Below are 5183 nucleotides of genomic sequence, written 5' to 3'. Positions count from 1 at the left end.
CCCTTTGGTGTTTAAATCATTATGTTATACTTTAGCTATTGAAAAATAGCAGATCTACAAGCTCGAGCTTGTAGGTCTGCTATTTATTTTTTTTAAGTTAAAAAATGTGGAGCAAATCTTTTAACATAGCCTATATTCTTTCAGAGTGAACGTTTTTTTTAAACTCAAATCTTTGCTTCAAATCTTTTGTTCCATGGAACAACATATTATTTTCAAATTGGGGTCCGCGGCCAAATACAGATAATTCTGGGGGTCGTTGACATGAAATATTGAGCACCACTGATACAGAAAACTGTCAGGATTCAGAAGATTATTTTTAAACATTGCTGGGGGGGGAAAAGAAAAAAAATATGGTCATTTTTGTATAGGCTATTTATTTATTTTTTGACCGTGTGATAACTAGGTTTATTTATAGTTTTCAGTTTAGGTTTTGTTTTTCGTCATCATCATTTTTCGACCGCGTTTGAGATCATGGATTTCACAACGCTACGCCAGACTTCCCGGTCCTTCATGACCATCCCCAGTTGGAACACAGAACACAGAGACTTTTCATAACCATTGCATTAGCACGTACTTATCAGCACACAAAACGTAAAAAAATGCTTTTGCAGATTACATGCGAAAAATGCGAAAAAAAATGCGGCACACATTTTTGAAAATTGAACATATATTCTTTCAGACTTTTTTATTTATTTCGACGTCAGGCCTAAATGGGTTAAACACATATTTTCCATCCATCTACTGCTGCAGCAGTATTTTACAAGAACCAGCTCTTACATAATATGGGCTTGGATTTTATATATACATTTTATATCAAGCTCTAAATAATAAACTGAAATAAGTTATAGTGACTGAGAACTAATCGCAGCAAACATGCACACAGAGTACAGACTGACCTTTCATCAACTTCATCAAGGACTTCTGCCTCTTCTCCCTCTTCTTCGTCCTCGTCAGAGCTGGTTTCACTGTCCTCTTCATCATTGTTGTGACGGAAAGCAGCAACCATGTTGCTTCCATTATCCGTGATGATGGTGATGATTTTTTCTTTTGGGATCCCCCATTCTTCTGTTGACTCCTCCACAAGAGTGGCGATAGCCTGAGCTGTGTGTGGGTGAAACATTTGCTTATAGGTTCAGGAGTATGTGTTCTGCCTTATTGTCTTCTGAATTAAAATAACAAGCACTGATAGCCATAAAGGATGCTGTGAGACCCTTTTTAGTCCAAATATCTAAGCCAATGCTAATTTTGCGTGCCTTGGACAGTCGTTGTTTGAATTTGTCCTTTTCGTCCAGGTATATTTTGTCCACTGTGTTTGTATTTTTTTTTCTTTTTGGCACAGTGACTCTTCTATCCATCCTCTCAATCATTTTGACAAAATCCTCATCTTCCACTAGGCGTGAAGGGAGGCCTGTACGGGCTATCCAGAGTGCTACACCTTCCTCTTTGAACTTTTGGTCTAGAGAGTCAGTTTTGTATTTGGTGTGGGCCAGGTTAGTTGGTGGTTGTAGCCAGTGGATCTGGAATCTGGGACAGGAGTAAATACAATGGCTACGTTTACATGAAGGGTGATCATTCCGAATAAATACTTCAGAATAAAATACATCCGATGTAATATTTTTTCCCGCGAGTTTACATGGGAAATGGTCATTCCGAATGAGTGTTTATATGGAGAAGTGATAGAAGACATGATACATGTTAATTCACGTGAAACTATATTTTATGTGTCCAACATCTGTTGGACACATAAAATATAGGCAGTTCATTCATTGTAACTGTCTCAACAATACAAACATATTACAGACGAAAGACGATACTTTGAAATCCCATCATTTCATTACACAGTAGCTTTGAGGCTGCTGGTTGGATAGGGGCAGGCAAATATGTTTACCGTCTTTTTTTCCCCACCCGAAGGTGATCGTCTCGTTTTTATTTGTACTTTATTATCTACAGCACGGCCAGGGCACGCAACACACTGATTCTTATTGTATCGGGTCGCTCGTTATTTTTGAGAGAGAGAGAGAGAGAGAGAGAGCGAGAGAGAGACCGTTGAACACACACACACACACACACACACACACACACACACACACACACACACACACACACACATACACACAGATCAGGGTTATCGTCATCTGCTGCTGCTCCACGTTTTTTTGTGGATATCGGATCTGAAAAAAGGAACGAAATAACGCGCTCTATGTGCAAACTCCTCGGCGCGCCTTGGATATGAGCGCCTTGGAGCATGCTCAGAAAGACCAGAATGAACTTACATCCGAATTAGTGTATACATGAGTCCAATTTTCTTTCAATCGCATTGAACATCGGAGTAATCCGGCCAGTGACATCGGAATGGTTTTTAGATTGCATCGAGCGTTTTCATTCAGATGTATGTTTTTGTAGGTGTTTACATAACAACGTTTAATAGGATTTAAATTCTATTCGGAATGAAAAGGGGATTTAACTGCTCATGTAAACGTAGCCATTGTCAGGACAGATACACACATTGCACAGGATAAAATAGGAAACTATAGGATATAGGCTAAGTAAAGCATTTGTTATTATTTTACTTAATTAAAACAGTATCTATAAAAACAAAATGCCAATGTCATTCCAATCCAAAATCATACTAAAAAGATAGCATATGTAAACTATCCTACTTTAAGCAGAAATATAATTGCAGAGTCTGACTCTGCAGACACTTAGTTGTGTTTTTGCAGGCAAGATGCATTCCAAACATGTTGTTTGCATCCATGTATATACTGTAGCTTCCCATGTGTTTTGTGCACAGTACACTGCAAGTTACTATAATAGTTTGCTTGCTGTAGTGCTATTAGCTCATACTTCTATATGGTTTAAATAGGCTAAACTTGCAATCAAACTGAAACCATAGTTGACCCACAAGTATAATGCATCTTCAATTTATTCAACTTCACATGTAAATGCTGATGTGTCTCTTCAAGTTTGTTGTGTTTTTTCCTTTTATCTTGTGGACACATTGCTCTCCTTCGGTTAAAATCAAGCATTCTGTTTTAGGCTTCATCCACACCTACATAAACGTAGCTTTTTCGTTTTCGTTTTTTTTAAATCTCTCTGTCCATACGACACGTTTTTTTTAAATCTCTCTGTCCATATGACCAATGGCAAGACCCATGCAAAACTCTGTTTACATTGTCCACACGGGAACACACAGGCGGAGTTTAAACACTGGCAGGAGTTTTCCAAAAGATGCGTTTATATGGACCAAAAACGCGTTTGCGTGTGGGCGACCCCCCCAAAACGCATATAAAAACCTACGTTTATCCGTTTACCCGGATACGTGTGGACAAGGCCTTATTCTCCACATCGATGTAGCGAAAATGTTTCGATATATCTTCTCTTCTCTTTCTCACGATCCCCGTGCAAAGCATTTTAATGTTTTATTTTAAAAGTATCGACTCTGTGTGTACTAGTGTGCGGTGCCCGCTGTAAAATCAAAAGGAGGCGTGTCGTGTGAGTGTGTGGGGCAAGGGTGTGTTCGGTTATAGGCACACTGACCACAATGCTAATACAAAGTGATAGGCGACTGTGCTCCCGGGCAGTCCCGGCGAGCAATTCCGAACGCACAACGTGCACTTCATAGCAAAGAGACAGGAGGAAGTGATACGATCATTATAATAATATATTTCGTATCGTCTTTCTTCGTGGACTAAAATGACCATAGATTTTAGCAGAGTCTTTATTTTGTATTTTCGTCTAGTCTTTATTAGTCAAAGAAATTGCATAATAATTTAGTCCCAGTCAGTTTATACACGTGTTTTTTGTCTAGTCTAGTCTAGTTTTCGTCTGGTGAAAAATGGGCGTTGACGAACACATTTCGTTTTCATTGACGAGAACAACACTGGTCAGAAATGATAAATGAAACTACATCCAAATGTCAAGGCATCCCTTCCAGGCTGATAAACAATGTTTATCATCTGTGCAAAAATAAAATCACCTACACCTCAATTTGAAAACAAATGATAAGACATGGTTGATGACAGTACAAGATGATAGATGTTACCTAATATTACTCAATATATCCATTCTATAATTTACCAAAAAAAAGGAAAAAGAAGATTTCGGTTTTTTCACATGGCCTACTTTTGGGTCCATTCTTTTGCTAGATGGTTGTATTTGTCTTTGTCATCCTTGTAGGTGTGCGCTATGTCAGGAACTAAGGGGTCATCTGGGTTGGGGTCACATAGCAATGAGCATATGGACAGTAGAACTTTAGATACCGTTAGGGCAGGAGACCACTGTGACCGTAGAATGTCCAAACAGATGCTCCCATTGCTGTTTATGTTTGGGTGATAGATCTTTGTTGTAAAGGCAAGCTTTGGTGGTTTGAAGGGGTAGTCAGTGGGGAAGTGGATAGTCAGTCCTTACCAAGGAGGAGTCTTGTTTCTGTCACCTGGACCCATTATGGTTGCCTGCCAGTGAAACAAGTCATCCCCCACTGGACCAGCAGAGCACTGGGCTGGAGGATCTCTCTGTAGATCATTCAGCTCCTTCTGGATTCTATTCAGTGCCATGTTGTCTGACCTCAATCGTGCCTGGACACAGTTTAACTCGCTATATTTTCTTTGAGTCGAAATGTGATATTATTGCTGGAGAGGTCAATACAATACATGTAATTTCTTTCCTGAGTATCGCGGTCACCAAGGGTGTGTTGTGTTTAGGGAACGACAGTTTTCTACCTCTGGTCTGCTTTGAGGCAGGACTCCAGAGAAGAAGGGAAGATATAACCTCATTGTCAACTCTGTATCAGTGGCCGGCAAACTGTGTTCTTCTGGATCGGACCAGTGAAGAAACACAGGGAAGGCTGCCGTATAATTATTAGAACAGTCGATGGGTGGCTCTTCCAAGACAGATTTTGCGCTCTCATTAGAAGGCGGGTGTAAGTGCCATCCAACTGTTTTTCTTGTTTCTTTGAAAGTGTCCATGTCTCGGAGCCAAAGAGTAGAATCGGCTCAACGGTCGTCCTAAATAGTTTTACTATAGTTTTAACATCTTACTAAGCTGGGATGACCAGATCTTATGCATTGGGAAAATGATACATATGAACCCAAATACTTGTAGTCATCAACCTGTTTCAGAGGAGTGTTGTTAAGTGTTTTTATAATGTTGGTTATTGTTGGATTTGCATATATTTACATATTCAG

General features: G+C 39.5%; 1 pseudogene across 1 annotated transcript; it reads right to left on the bottom strand.

Moving 5' to 3' along the window:
- Positions 1–4118: 4118 nt before the first annotated feature.
- Positions 4119–4692, bottom strand: LOC310854798 (ubiquitin-conjugating enzyme E2 D4-like; annotated as a pseudogene). Its single transcript has one exon. The product of its transcript is annotated as a ubiquitin-conjugating enzyme E2 D4-like (transcript).
- Positions 4693–5183: the final 491 nt, after the last annotated feature.

This window comes from Protomyctophum parallelum (genome assembly GCF_964188405.1).
Source record: "Protomyctophum parallelum genome assembly, chromosome: 2".
NCBI lineage: Eukaryota > Metazoa > Chordata > Actinopteri > Myctophiformes > Myctophidae > Protomyctophum > Protomyctophum parallelum.
This window is presented reverse-complemented; position numbering and strand designations above follow the sequence as displayed.